Here is a 14480-nt window from a genome sequence, read left to right as displayed (position 1 = left end):
GTCTTGGGAGAATCGTGTTTTTAGTGTGCCTGAAATAGCGCTTGTGCACCAGGAGCTCTTCTTATCCCCCACTTCTCCTTTTTTCCTTTAATGTAGATGTTGCTGTGTGTGAGTTCGAAGCCGATGCGATACGGTCTTCTGTGGGGTGCGATGCCTTATTCTCGATTCACTTCCTTAAGCTATGCTTAGATGCTGACTTATTGACTGTAGATGCAATTTTATGGTGATATTGTGTCCCTTTCATGCCTTCGGTTTTCATTCTTGTCCTCGGGGTAACCTCGGGCGAGGTGTTGAGGTACATAGACGACCTGCTGCGATTTGGCACACAAAACCACTTCCCTCAGCACATTCTGACACCGGCTCATTGTCACCTTTCTTGAATGACAACGGGTGTCGGCAAGAGCACATTGTCCGACCTGAATGCTATTAACAGCTAGATTATCTTGCACTCCCTTTGCTTGTAATGTGATTCCATTTATTTGATATAGGGCTCTCAGTGCATTTTAATTGAATTAATTATATATACTGTACAGTGTTATTAGCTCAGTTAATTGTATTAATTACAGTATTTGTTGAGAGAAGCCCCCGAACGATTATACGTTATTGTGGCAGATATAAAACATTGAATAGACCATTAGAAAAAGTGGCTTTAGAAGTTCAAAATATGTGACCCTGGATCACAAAACCAGTCATAAGTCGCACGTGTATATTTGTGGCAATAGCCAAAAAAAATGTGTGAGTGAATCGCAAACATAAAAGCACAACTTTAAAGGCGATTTTCTCAATGTTTTGATTTTTTTGCACCCTCAAATTCCAGATATTCAAATAGTTGTATCTCGGCCAAATATTGTCCTGTCATAACAAACCATACATCAATGGAAAGCTTATTCATTCAGCTTTCCGTTGATGTATAAATCTCAATTAAAAATGTTTTACCCATATGACTGGTTTTGTCATCCAGGGTCACATATTGTTAATTTTTTTTTCAATATCATTGAGCATTACTGCTTACTGTACACAGCATTTGAGTTTTTCAGAGGCATATTTTGACTGTTCTCATACAGAATCCATCTATTATTATATATATATTTTTTTTTTAAAGTTTGCACCTTTTAAAGTAGGGGCACACCGTGTACAGGTGCTGGTCATAAAATTAGAATATCATCAAAAAGTTGATTTATTTCAAGAATTCAACTTAACAGGTGAAACTAATATTATATAGACTCATTACATGCAAAGTGAGATATTTCAAGCCTTTATTTGTTATAATTTTGATGATTATGGCTTACAGCTTATGAAACCCACGAAATCAAAATCCCAGAAAATTTGAATATTACATGAAATCACACAGTAATCACACAGTAATTCCATGGTCATTGAACCAGGTTTTGGTTCTTTTGGCAGTGTGGGCAGGTGCAAATCCTGCTGGAAAATGAAGCCAGCATCTCCATAAAGCTTGTCTGCTGAAGGAAGCATGAAGTGCTCTGAAAATGTCCTGGTAGACGGCTGCGTTGACTCTGGATTTAATAAAGCACAGTGGACCAAAGTCCTCTTTTCTGATGAGAGCAAATTTTGCATCTCATTTGGAAACCAAGATCCCAGAGTCTGGAGGAAGAATGGAGAGGCACATAATCCAAGATGCTTGAAGTCCAGTGTGAAGTTTCCACAGTCTGTGTTGGTTTGGGGAGCCATGTCATCGGCTGGTGTTGGTCCACTGTGCTGTCCACTCAACGCAGCCGTCTACCAGGACATTTTCAGAGCACTTCATGCTTCCTTCATTTTCCAGCAGGATTTGCACCTGCCAACACTGCCAAAAGAACCAAAACCTGGTTCAATGACCATGGTATTACTGTGTGATTTCATGTAATATTCTAATTTTCTGGGATTTTGATTTCGTGGGTTTCATAAGCTATAAGCCATAATCATCAAAATTATAACAAATAAAGGCTTGAAATATCTCACTTTGCATGTAATGAGTCTATATAATATATTAGTTTCACCTGTTAAGTTGAATTCTTGAAATAAATCAACTTTTTGATGATATTCTAATTTTATGACCAGCACCTGTACAGTGTGTGTATATATATATATAAATGTGTGTGTCTGTGTGTAATTAAAACATTTTAAATATTAAAGATCATATATAATTTGTTTCATCCTTTAGTAGCATTGTAAAGTATTGTTTTTTGTTTTATTTATTTTTTCCTTTAGTACTATACATTTTAAATACCCATTTATTGGTTATTTGCCATATGAAAAAAAGTTTGACACATTCACTGTTTTAAAGAGTCAAAAGTGGGGTCTTGAGGTTCCTCTGTCTTATTGTGTGCCATCCTGCAGAAAAAGTCTCTATGTTGTAGTTGCATGAGTTTGTACTGTATATCATTTTCTTGGTATTTTATCAGAACAAATGTGTCTTTAGCTTAACGATCCCTCGAACATTACAGCTGTTACTTTACATCCAGACAAGGGTTTCTCCAGTTAAATTCACAATGGGCTTTCAAACTGCTGCATTGTTTAACATATCGCAGCAGAAGATTTTGCTGCAGACGACACGGCTGTCACATCATTCTTCTTTAATTTATGCGGCGACGTCTAACCCCTGCTGTTTGATGATACCGTGGCACTTAGTTTTTCCAGCATCACTCTCACAGGCGTTTTCCCCTTCACATCCCAGAGGTAATTACCTTATATGAGCACCACAGAGAGTACTCTGCAATTCTATGGCAAATTGTTCAATCGATTGGTTTGAGCTCAGGGACAGAAGATGCCGTGCCAGAGTTTTTAGTATTCAGACTGAAGAATTAATTAAAGAGCCTCTCGCTGCTGCCGCACTACATGAGAGGATCTTTCTGTTGAACAAAGATACTACACCACAAAGATATTTATTGATGGACTAAACAGCTTCTTTGTGAGTGTTTGGCCTATATTTCGTGACTAGGCAGTTTAATATGTTGCTATAATTAGGCTAAGGAACTATAGAATTATTTATTCCAGTAATTAATGTATTTAATTGAACATCTGTGTCTTTCAGGTTTGCTTTTGCAATCGTTTTAGAAATCTAAACCATAAGGCTGTACATTATAATGATTTTGCAATGTTTAAGGGCATTTTAAGCTGCCTAATGTGTTTTAAAATCACTGTAACATTTTTCTCTCTCTCGTTATTTATTTATTTTGCTGTATTATACTGGAAAAAGAACATGTCCACCCCCCGAAATAAAAGTATTTTTTCCAAGAGTATCTTTCAGCCCTTTTCCCCCGTAGCGTTCGAATTCTTCAAAATAATCAATAATTCATTTCTGTCTTGTCCCTCTGCTCCGTGTGCTTGTCCTAATCAGATCTGTCAATCTTCAAGATTTATTAATCAAAACAGCACAAAGCTGTCACCTCAAATCAGTGTCCATTTACCACAAGTCATTTCTAATGAAATAAAACAGTGCTTAATATGTCCAATCTCTTAGCTTTCACACAAAACCTTCAGTGTTTTAAAATGAACAGGTCTAAAAGCTTAGTTGTCTTCAAGAACGTAAATCTTTTGATCTATTTATCTGTCAAAACATATACAGTTTACTAGGTGCTTTTTTTAATTTTATTTATATGAAACATCTCTGTAGCGTATTTTCCAAAACATTTTTAAAGATTTTGTGGACCGTTTTAGACTAATTATTGCACATTTTGGTAAAATATTCCATTAAGTTAATCAGGCCGTTTTATCTTGGAAAAGTTGCAACTACACATTAAAAATGCAATAGTCTTCAGTCTGCTTGGTTCACTTTAGGCCACGTTTTCAAGCCACACAGCAGTGTCTGCACTGACTGACTGTAATATTATCTCACTTTATTAGAGCATAAAATTGCTTGCACATGCAAAGGCAGTTTCATAACCAAGTTGAAAAGTTCAATTTGAAGAAGTAATTTGGCATCCCTCTCGTAATGCACCTGTCAAAGAAAAAATACAATCAGCCATTTCAATCTAGAGTAGGAATTCCCAAATAAACCCTTAATTTTTTTACTACCAGAACCCCTGATATAGTGTTCAAGTGAAAAATGTTCTTGCTGTTCCCGTCAAGGGACCGTAGCGTTCTCTACAATTCCTTTCATGCTGACAGTGTTTTGACAAATTAATAAAGGCACAGTTGGCTCCCTAAATGACTTGCAGGAGGCCAACCCTTTTAGACAGAATCGCTGTGAATTTCTTAATTAGGAGTGTCTGTCTCCCTTGTGGATGCAAAGTTGGAATTTGTTTTGGAAACTAATTACGGTTATATCTGAAACCACTCTGGACTGTTAACCCATGGGTAAGCACGTATAACAGGGTGAAAGTTTTTAATATGACTGAAATAATCTGATTTGCATTTAGATGAGAAATTCTAGCTTTTTTGTTTAAATAAAAAGCATTATTAACATGGAATGCTTTGATAGCCATTTCTTTCCCAGGTATTGGCAGAATTTTCCGGCAATCCATGTTTTCACTGGTATATGGTAGGGGGCGCTATTATGCATCTTCTAAAAGAGTACTGAATCTCTGGATCAAAACAGAGGTGAAGAAGAAGCAGAAACTAGCAATAGAAAATGAGGAGTTACGTCACAATCTTTTCACGCAGTGTTACATTCCGGGAAGGCGCCGCCATATTAGGTGGTTACGCTATCCGTTGCCATGGTTACTTCGAAAGTGAGACCAAGAGAAATAGCGAAAGAGAGAGAACGCAGCTTAGTATTTGTTTACATTTTAGCGCTACGCCGCAATTTCTTGGGAAGATATGGAGAAGGAGGAAGAGAAAAGAAACGGGCTCTATCGGGAGAGACAAAATAACAACGCTAGGCAGCGTTATTTAGAGAAACTGCTTGTCACTAAACTGACAGCAACGACAACGAGCACTCAGTATGATTTCAAAAGCGACATATTTCATCGCGAGATCGCTTTTTATTTAACACAAATTAACTAAATTAATACTCTGTTAGTCAACTAGAGTTGTTTAATTTGTTATAGATATATCTGTACCGCGAACTGTTTCAAAAAGACACTTTTTTTCAATGACGTACGACTCGCATTGACAGGGGAATGTCCGATCTGTCCGCTTACACGGCAGGTCCCAATGCACATCCGATTCATATCAGATTTATTTCCACATATAAATGAAGCCTGAAACCTCAAGTATGACTGAGCTCTCGCAGTTTACAGGTTTGTGGGTTTGTAAGTTGCACCCAGCTGCATCAGAAATGTTCATAAGCTTCTAATGACTTAAAGCTTCTAAACTCTTGCATTGTGTAGGCACTGATACCATAAACCAGGTAATTGACTATGTCAGGGTGTGTGAAAAGTGGTAGTGCTTCTGGGTCTTTCGTCCATTCTGTAGCTGCAGGTCGTTCGGGTCCATGTTGTTGATGCTAAGCAGTTTCTCTAAATAACACTGCCTGGCGTTGTTATTTTGTCTCTCCCGATAGAGCCCTTTTCCTTTCAATTCCTATTTTTCCATTTATTCAACCGTATCGCAAAAATGCCAACGAACATCAAGCTGCTCTTTCTCTCTCTGACGCTTCTTCTCTCTGTCTCACTGTCGAAGTAACCATGGCGACGGATAGCGTAACCACCTAATATGGCGGCGCCCTCCCGGAATGCAACGCGGAGTGAAATGCGTGACGTCACATTCTCATTCTCTATAGAAGCATTTCTTACCCACATGTAAAATAACGCGATCATCAACATTAAACAGTATGAATCAGAACTGCCTAACGTTACTGAATGGAATGTCGACCCAGGACGAGCTAGGATTGTGAAGCTTTGGGGGTTGATGGATTTAATCTCCATCTATGTTTTCCGGGTGTAGTCTTTGACAAAAACGTGATTTTCTCAGCTTTTTGTTCAAAATGTTGCTTTTTTAAATTAAACCTATCCATATTTCAAGTTGATAACAAAAATAATGCATAATGTTTTGTTTGTCTGATTAAAAGCAGAGGCTCTGTCTTTTCTTTTAATATATTGTATGTTCCAATATTTATATAACGAAATATTCTGGGGGCCATTGAAAGTTTTGTGAAAATGATCAAAAATGTTTGTGCTGGCTGGCAATTTTTTTTCTTTTTTTCCCCTCTTGTGGGGAAAGAGTTAAGAGTTATTTACCTAAAAAAAACAAAAGTTCTGTAGTTTTACTCAAACCTGCATTAAAATGAAGATTCTAGAATACAAAAGAAGATATTTTGACAATATTGTATTTGTTCCATTCAATCAAAGTCATTTGACTTAAATTGAATGGACAAAAACAACTGAAACATTCTTCAAAATGTCTTCTTTTGTGTTCCGCAGAATAAAGTAATGAAGGTTTGGAACAACATGAGTGTGATAAAAATGACTTAGGCACTGTCCCTTTAAAGAATAGCTCACCCAGAAGTTTACTTTTGCATCCTTTTTGAAGCTTAAAAGCCTGGAAAAGAGCAGCCTTGACATTCTGCAAAAATTCTCCTTTTGTATTTCATGGATACAAGAAAGTCAGTTATGAACAACGTGAGAGTGAGTAACATTCTCATTTTTGGATGAACTGTTCCTTAAAATAAACATAATAACCCTTTGTCTCTGCAGTCGGTTCGTGGTTCCGCCAGTCACATTGTGTCCATGAATCATACCGTGTCCAGACTCCAGCGACCGCCTTATGTAAGTGCCGTGGGCTGGATCCTCCCAGCAGGATGGCGGAAGCAGTACATGAGCCTGAGGTAAAAAAAAAGAAATAAAATACAATAATTGTAGGCTGGAGGCTTTACAAAATAGCCTTGCTTATTTTTGTAACTTTATTATATTTAATTTTTTTATATATAGTGTTTACTTGAACTTTGGTCTGCAAGAGATGTAGTGTCAGTCTGAAGAAAACTCTTTTAGAAAAACGTGTTGTGGAATCATACATGCCTAACCATGCATTTCAATCGTTCTGAACATGCTCATGCCATTAAGCCACCCACGGCAGGCTCTTCTCTGTCTGAATCTGCATACAGCGTAGGAGGCTATTGTGTGGCCTCTCTTCAGTCCACGTAAATAGCCACATTAGACTCACCGCTGCCCTTTCCATCTGCATAAAAATGAACAGCTGTATGGCAGATGCAGAATAGCTTTCAACGCGAAATGTGTACGGCTCCACTGTCTTGTTTATGTTAATGAAATCAGAACATTTCGACTCTGAGTGACTCAGATGTGCTCGTTTTTTAAAGCTTTTATACAGCCCTTTTGCACAGTGAGCATGAATGAATCTCCAGTATGTGCAACTTAAATAATCCAATCCAATACAATGCATTTATATACTGTATACTTATATTAGATTTAAAATGTTTTATTTTCCTGGATATATGGTATTTAACAGCTCGTTTTTTGTGTCTGAGCTTTCAGGAAGCTAGTGCCTCAAGCCTGTGCTGATATGAATGTATGGAGAACAATAAATCCATTGCTATTATTGGACAGGCTGTGGTGTATCATTCTTTATATAAGCTGATATTACACTCCTCCACGGCAATTGTTCCCTCTGATTGCTTTCAGCGCTCACTGCAATTGTGTATCATCCTATCATTCAGTAAGTAAACATTGGGAGATGGCCTGTTGATGTTGCTGGATCATGAGGGACGGAGGCGAAGGAAATTGCTTAGGCCCTTTTTCAAAAACCTCCCATCTCATTACATTCCTGCTGGGCTCCAACAGCCAAATAAATGTGTTGCTTATTGACTCAAGAATGGTGAATTTCACACTGCCATTTTTTTTGATGGATTTGTTTTTAAGATCCAATAACTCTCTGGGCTATGTCGCTTAGCCTGATTTTCACACGTAGACTTTCATAGTCCTTTCATTGTATGTGCTGAATTTGATAGATGCACATGTTTGATGCCTTGTTAGCTTAGCCTGCTAGCTAGCAATAATAACAGTGGTGTCTGAAATTACACACTATATACGATGCACTATGTACCGCTATTAAATTAAGGTTGCACATTCCATATAAACATTCCACACTTCGTTTTTTTGGTTAATTAAGTGCATCATCGGGGTATTTAAAGTGCATTTTTGGAATGTTCACTGTGAACACACTAACAATATTTTATTCTTCAAAATGCCATAGAATAAAACCTCAGTATGTAAATTGGGGCACACTTCTAAAATGAACGCTTGAAGTGTTTAATTTAAAGGCTCTACCCTTCTAAAATTCACACAGAACATGGCAGAGTATGTGTTGTATAATATAATATTAGGGATGCAAATAAACACTTTTGATTTGCTAGACCAAGATATTGCAACGTCCTGCCTTGAGGAAGGAGGATTGGGTCTTGCACAACAGTGTTTCACAGTTTTCCTCCTTTTTTTCAGAATCTGTCATCTCCTTAGCTCCTGTGGCTTTATGGGATTGCAGAGTGTCTGCTGGTTGCACACTTAAGAATCTCAGATGCGGTTGGCCCACCCGGGTGTTGTTTGTGTACTTTTTAAACATGCTTTGCTGCTTTTTCCATACTATGTTTTGCAGTTTATTAGGCAGCCGAGATGGTCCTCTTGTTAAGAAGTGCACTTGCAAAGTAAGTTAGGGTTTCCTTTTGTACCACTGGTGTTCATCTCATTTCCCAGTGTTGCTGTTCGGCGCACCACATCCACCTTATCTGCTTTTCACCAGACCGCCATTTATTTATTTGTGACAGCCTAGAAATTGGGGTCCATGACCACAACAGGTATAGACTCCCGTCTACCCGGGCTTTTGCTGTTCACTCCGACTGCGTAATCAAGTTCTGTGTAAATGCAGTGGCACGGTTTGACCCCGTTAACAATCGCTAGGCCTCGTCCGAAAGTGCTTTTGCTTGCAACTCAAATTTAAAAAAGTTCAACAAAACCATATACATCAGCGCTGACTCATTCCGTTGTGATACTGAGGGGAAAAAACGGTAAGAAATGGGGCCTCTTTCATAATGTTTACTTTTGCCAGGCAATTTCTCCCTGATAGCATCAAGCTCCTCTGTAAATATTACACAGTGTGTCTTCGTTTGAACCGATGCGACTCCTCTCACGGTGCCACTGGGAACATGATTAAGAGATTAGTTTCCTTGTTAGATGCTCTCTGAAGACAACATCACAAAAGAAGCACAGTTAAGGTCCACACTGTGCGATGCAGACTGCAATTTCCTCACACCCAAGGGACTCTTTTATGAGACAGCTGGATTTTGTGTTGTCACGTTGGACCGAGAGCATCTCGAAAGCTTGATTACAGAATATGAGCCAGTCGTGAAGCAGACAGACGGCCCCTTGCGGAAACACATGGCGCTTTTGGCCGATGGCACCTTGTTGCCGTAGTCTGGATGCTGTAATAGCGATGGCTTCGTTTTTTCTGGCCATCCTCCCAGCGTTACTCTGGCATGTATCATGGGGCAGAATGCTTGGCTGTGTTCTGAATTGCTCATTACATTCCCAGAGGCGAACACAGGCCAACCCAAAGATACAAACAAAGACAGACGCAGCCGACAGCAGGGAGTCCCCCCCCCACACACACATACATACACAATGCACGGTGACTGCTCGCATTTCTCTTGCAGCTAGTATGCAGTCCCAAGATTCACTTGCTGATAGCAAGCCATTCATTCAGTGTGTTTGGAGTAGGAATGCAAAACTGTTTTTTTTTTTATCTACTACTTAAGGAAGGAAGAGTTGTACAACTAGACTAGTTTTGGGTTCACTTGGTCCTACATCGGACGTATTGTTAGGGAGGCATTTAAATGTATGCATTCTTGCATTCAAAACAAGCTAGACTTGGCGTAGCAGGTTAAAAAGTGTTTTGGTAACAAGTTGTAGCAACTGATTCATTTTCATGAGAGGGTTACATTGTGCTAATGTTTAAAGTGCAGCATGCTAATTAAAAAATTATCAGTTGTGTTACCGAAGCTGCTAATGTGTAATTTCCCCCCCCAGCTAAGCTAATGGCTTACCATACAAACCTAGCATAGTGCTGATTGGTTAATAGCTCTTTTGAATAGCTCAAACAAGATTGCTTGCCTACTCATTTAACATAGCGACTGTGCTTTTAAAAGGGAATGACTCAGGAACTTTGCTTAACTGCTAAAGCTCAACAAACTGAAACACCATCATTAAAAGAAAATCTGTTATATTACTGAAGCTGCTAATGCTCAAACATTTGTGTTTTCAGTTGACCTTCTGTTAGCAAGCTAATGGCTTATCATTAAAACTTACTGTCGCATAGTGCAAATTAAAAAAGCTGTTTTCCAAATATTTCATGCTATCACGCTATCTATTTGATCAGTCAAGGATCTTATATATAATGGCTAGCTGTTCTAGGTCAAACCCCCCATCCCCCCCCCCCCATCCCCCCCATATGGAATCGAAAAAGTATTGCTCGCCTACTTCTTTAAAATAGTGACAGTGCCTTAAAGTAAAAGACTCTGAGACAACTTTCCAGAGAAGCAAACAGCTAACGCACAGCACACTAATTAGCGCACCGCTACTAGAAATATCAAAACTAAAGGAAAATATATAAGAGGAAATATACATAAACAAGTTAACCAATTATTGATAAGGCAGGCAACTAGTCCTAGAGTCATGCCTACAGGGCGTGCAATGTATATTTAACTGCTTATTTGACCATCTCAAGTATAATTTTCTGACTCTTAGTGCTAGTCACAATTGATGATGGTGCTTGTTGTTGTGGTTTTGTTTTTCCAGCTCCTGAAGAACCAAAAAAGCTGTTATTTTTGAGAACATGCTTTGCATCGCCTGATGAATACCATTTAGATCACAATCTTTGCAGGTGAACGTCATTAAATATCCTATCTCAGGTGTGCATGTAGCAACTTTAAATAAATATGACAGTCCAGATGACTGGGATATATCCACAACTTAGTCCATGTTCTCACTTAGTCTATAAATCAGCATTTATTTAGGTTAATGTATTCATCCATATGAATGAAATGTGTTGCAAAAAGGCCTCAAAGTGAGTCTCCGAATTAACCAGAAGTCGTGTCTCTGCAGTGGAGCGGCTTGGGTTTTTTGAGCGTGAACAAGAGGACATTAATTCATCTTGACTGCCGAGAGATGGCATGTCATGTGCTCTGGAAACCCCAGGATGTGTAAGGCTTTAATGATGTGCTGTTAAAAGAAACCAAAGAACGTCGAGTCCCAGCATCATGCTGAATGTTATCTGTGGTACCAAATAATCATAGGGCAACGTCAGCCAGGTTCTTTTCAGATGAAGACAACCTATTAAGGCTACCATGAATGTAAATATGTGTTTATTTCCTTAAAGTGTTATTTGAAATATGGACAGAATTTTGTGTGTGCTGTTTCTAACTTAATGATCAGGTGAATTCTGCTAGCTTTACCAAATTGTAAAAATTCCTACTATTTCTATGCAGGTATCCCCATACTCATCAGCCATTGGTCGCATTAATGGACAGTTATGCCCCCAAATTCACGCCATTGGTTGAGCCAATACTGTGGCTTCGAGCAGGTCAGTATGGTACTTTTTTTTTACACTTTTTGAGGGAACTAACCTACAGATGACTGACTTAATAGTTGTCTCTGTGCATCAAACTGGGATACAATTATGAGAACATATTTAGATGTCGAAAATACACTTTACCTTTAAGGTTTTCATTTAGCCTTGCTATGCATTTGGTTAAAGGCAGCTGTAGTTCCTCTTTCGGCTCCAAAACTGTAGCATTGGCAAATTTGTAATAATTCATATTTTGTAGGCTCTCAAAATTCCCAAGTTCCCAAATACTACTCTTCCCTATAAATGTCCCTGGATAGTCCTCTTGTAGCCCATAGCATGCATTTTTTTTTAGCTTATAGCATGCAGTTAGTATGTACAGGACCAGATACTTGGCTAATGAATATAAATGGCTGTGTTGTCTTAGAACTGTCCAGAGGAACAATAGGTGATGTCATACTTCAGAAGAAGCTGGTTGTCTATTTATATTCCTTAACTCTGGGGCTGGAGTTCTGTGTGCCAGCTGGAAATAGCATTCATTGTTTGAAAGTAGCAACTCAGAGCCAGCATTAACCTCCAAGGTAGCGTCGCTCTACTGTGCTTCATTCATTTTAAACAGATCATCGCATACAGATTTTGCTACCGCTGCTCTCCGTGCGCTTTCTCGTCTTCTGTTGTTTGGCTGCATCAGCGGTATCAGCGCAAGTGTGCGTGACTGATTCCCAACACTGCTTTAATCTGCACCGTCAGCTTATTTCCACTTCACAGCATTAGTAAAGTGTGTCAGGCTTGTGTATGATGTCTTTTTTCAAGTTATGTTACCACATGAGGACATGCTCTTGCACGACCCCAACATTAAAGCCCATCTCAATCTCTTCTGCTGTATAAGAAAGCAGCTGAGTCCAGAATTGCAATGACTTGTAGCTTATTGGATTTAAAAAAAAAGAAAAAAAAAGAAAAGGATGACCATGGCTTCATTTCCCCACTCATGAAATTCATGAGCTCAAGTCTCCTGGTCCTTGACCTCCTTTAGAATGATAAATCAGTATATATAATTCCTCCAATCAGAATATTCAAGGGAATATTTAAATATAAATACGTGTAGTTGCATAAATGGATGGTTTCCAATCCTTGTGCTCTCAGAAGGGAGGATGATATGTGCTTTGTTTATGGTAAACAAGAACGCCGCAGCCTTGCATATTGGATATGAAAGACATACACGTGGCTTTGTGGACAACATTGAACCCCTCATGCAAGAGCCCTCTGTGAATATTAAATGAGGTAAATGCAAATATTTTGGGGCAAAAACAATGAATGCTTATCAGTCTGGGTGTCAGTCAGAATTTAATTGAGCGGTTTTTAAATTCTAAAACAATTTTGTGGTAGAAAACCGTGATTTCTATGATTTAATCATAAATGTAATCATAAACATAACTTTATATTAATAACCAGTGTTAAATTTTTTTTATTTTTTTTTATTGAATTCATATTTCATTGTTTGTTTGGCATGTTTGTGTGTATATATATATATATATATATATATATATATATATATATATATATATATATATATATATATATATATATATATATATTTCAATAGTCCACTTTAGACATTCTACTAACTATAAGTAACTTTGGAGCTACATATCAACTAAATGTATTTAGAGTATTAGTAGACTGTCTGCTTAATATCTGCTAACTCTATATTGTGTTGGTCCCCCAACAGATATTCTACAGACTATAAGTAACTTGGCAACTACAAGTCAACTTATTCTCCTAACCCGAACCTGAACCCGAACACCATAACCTAACAGTCTACTACAGTCTACTAATAATCTAATGACAGTTAGTTCACATGTACTTGAAAACTTACTTGTAGCTAGTAGAATATCTAAAGTGGACTATCGAAATAATGTGTAACTATATATATATATCACATCACATCAGATTTTTCTGAATTGAATTCTGGAAATGGCATTGGTTGTTCTCTCTCATTAGGATGCCCTCTGGCTTTCTGGCTTTCTGGCTTTCTCTCCATCACCCCCCTCATCCCCCCCTCCCCCCCTCTCTGTAGGGACCCATTTGGACCCGGTGAGACTCTGCATGACTTCAATCACGACTGCCTCTGGAGGCGGCTGCGGCTTTGTCTGGTCTGTCTCATGCAAACTCCTCACACACACACACAAAGGTTGCAAATTAGGTCCTACTCTGGCAATGTCATTTACTGCTAAAAGAGAAGAATGCCCTAAGTTCAGCATGGTCAACTTGAGGCATTTGTCTGAGTGACATCGAAAATTTTAGTAATTTCTGCCTCTCTGCTTCATGGTGATTTCACGGCAGCATGTCACTTTGTATTATTGTGTAACGCATCTCTGCTTAAATGTGGCCTGTTAAAACATGAAATGCTAAACAACTTCCTTTAGTAGTAGTACGACAGGAACTGGCTAGTTAGCCTCCAACTAGTGACTTAACTACATTTTTCAGTGTAGCAAGACAGTTGTTTAAGAGACAGTGTAGCTCTTCCAGTAACAAACTACTTGCTTGCAACACACACTAAATATTTTTTGCCAGTTCTACTGTAAATTTAATTAAGTACAATATAGGCCTAACTTAGTAATTGCAATTTTTATTGTTTCACAATTCCTTGTGGTAGTAGCAAACAGGTTAGTTAGCCTTCCAACTTTACTGGAAACTGCCAAGTAGTTTTGCTACAAATTTTTCAATGGCATGGCAGTTCACATAGCTCTTCTAGTAACAAAATCTAGATTTTTTTTTAATGTTGCATAACTTCCTGTGGTACTAGAAAACTAGCTAGTTAGCCTCCAACTAGCTGAATCAGTTTTAGGAAGTAGCTTACTAGAAATAGGCAGTGATTTCACCAACTTAACAAAATTTTTCGGTAGCCTGCAAAATGGTAGCCCATAGCCTCATACAGCAACAAGCTACATGCTAACAAGCTAACTCTTTACCTCATTTTTTTGTTGCTAAAGGTATCTGTTTTTTTGTTTTGTTTTTAAACCGATACG

Source organism: Leuciscus leuciscus (assembly GCF_965113295.1).
Source record: "Leuciscus leuciscus genome assembly, chromosome: 15".
Classification (NCBI taxonomy): Eukaryota; Metazoa; Chordata; class Actinopteri; order Cypriniformes; family Leuciscidae; genus Leuciscus; species Leuciscus leuciscus.
The sequence above is the reverse complement of the archived record's forward strand: the minus strand, read 5'-3'. Positions refer to the sequence as shown.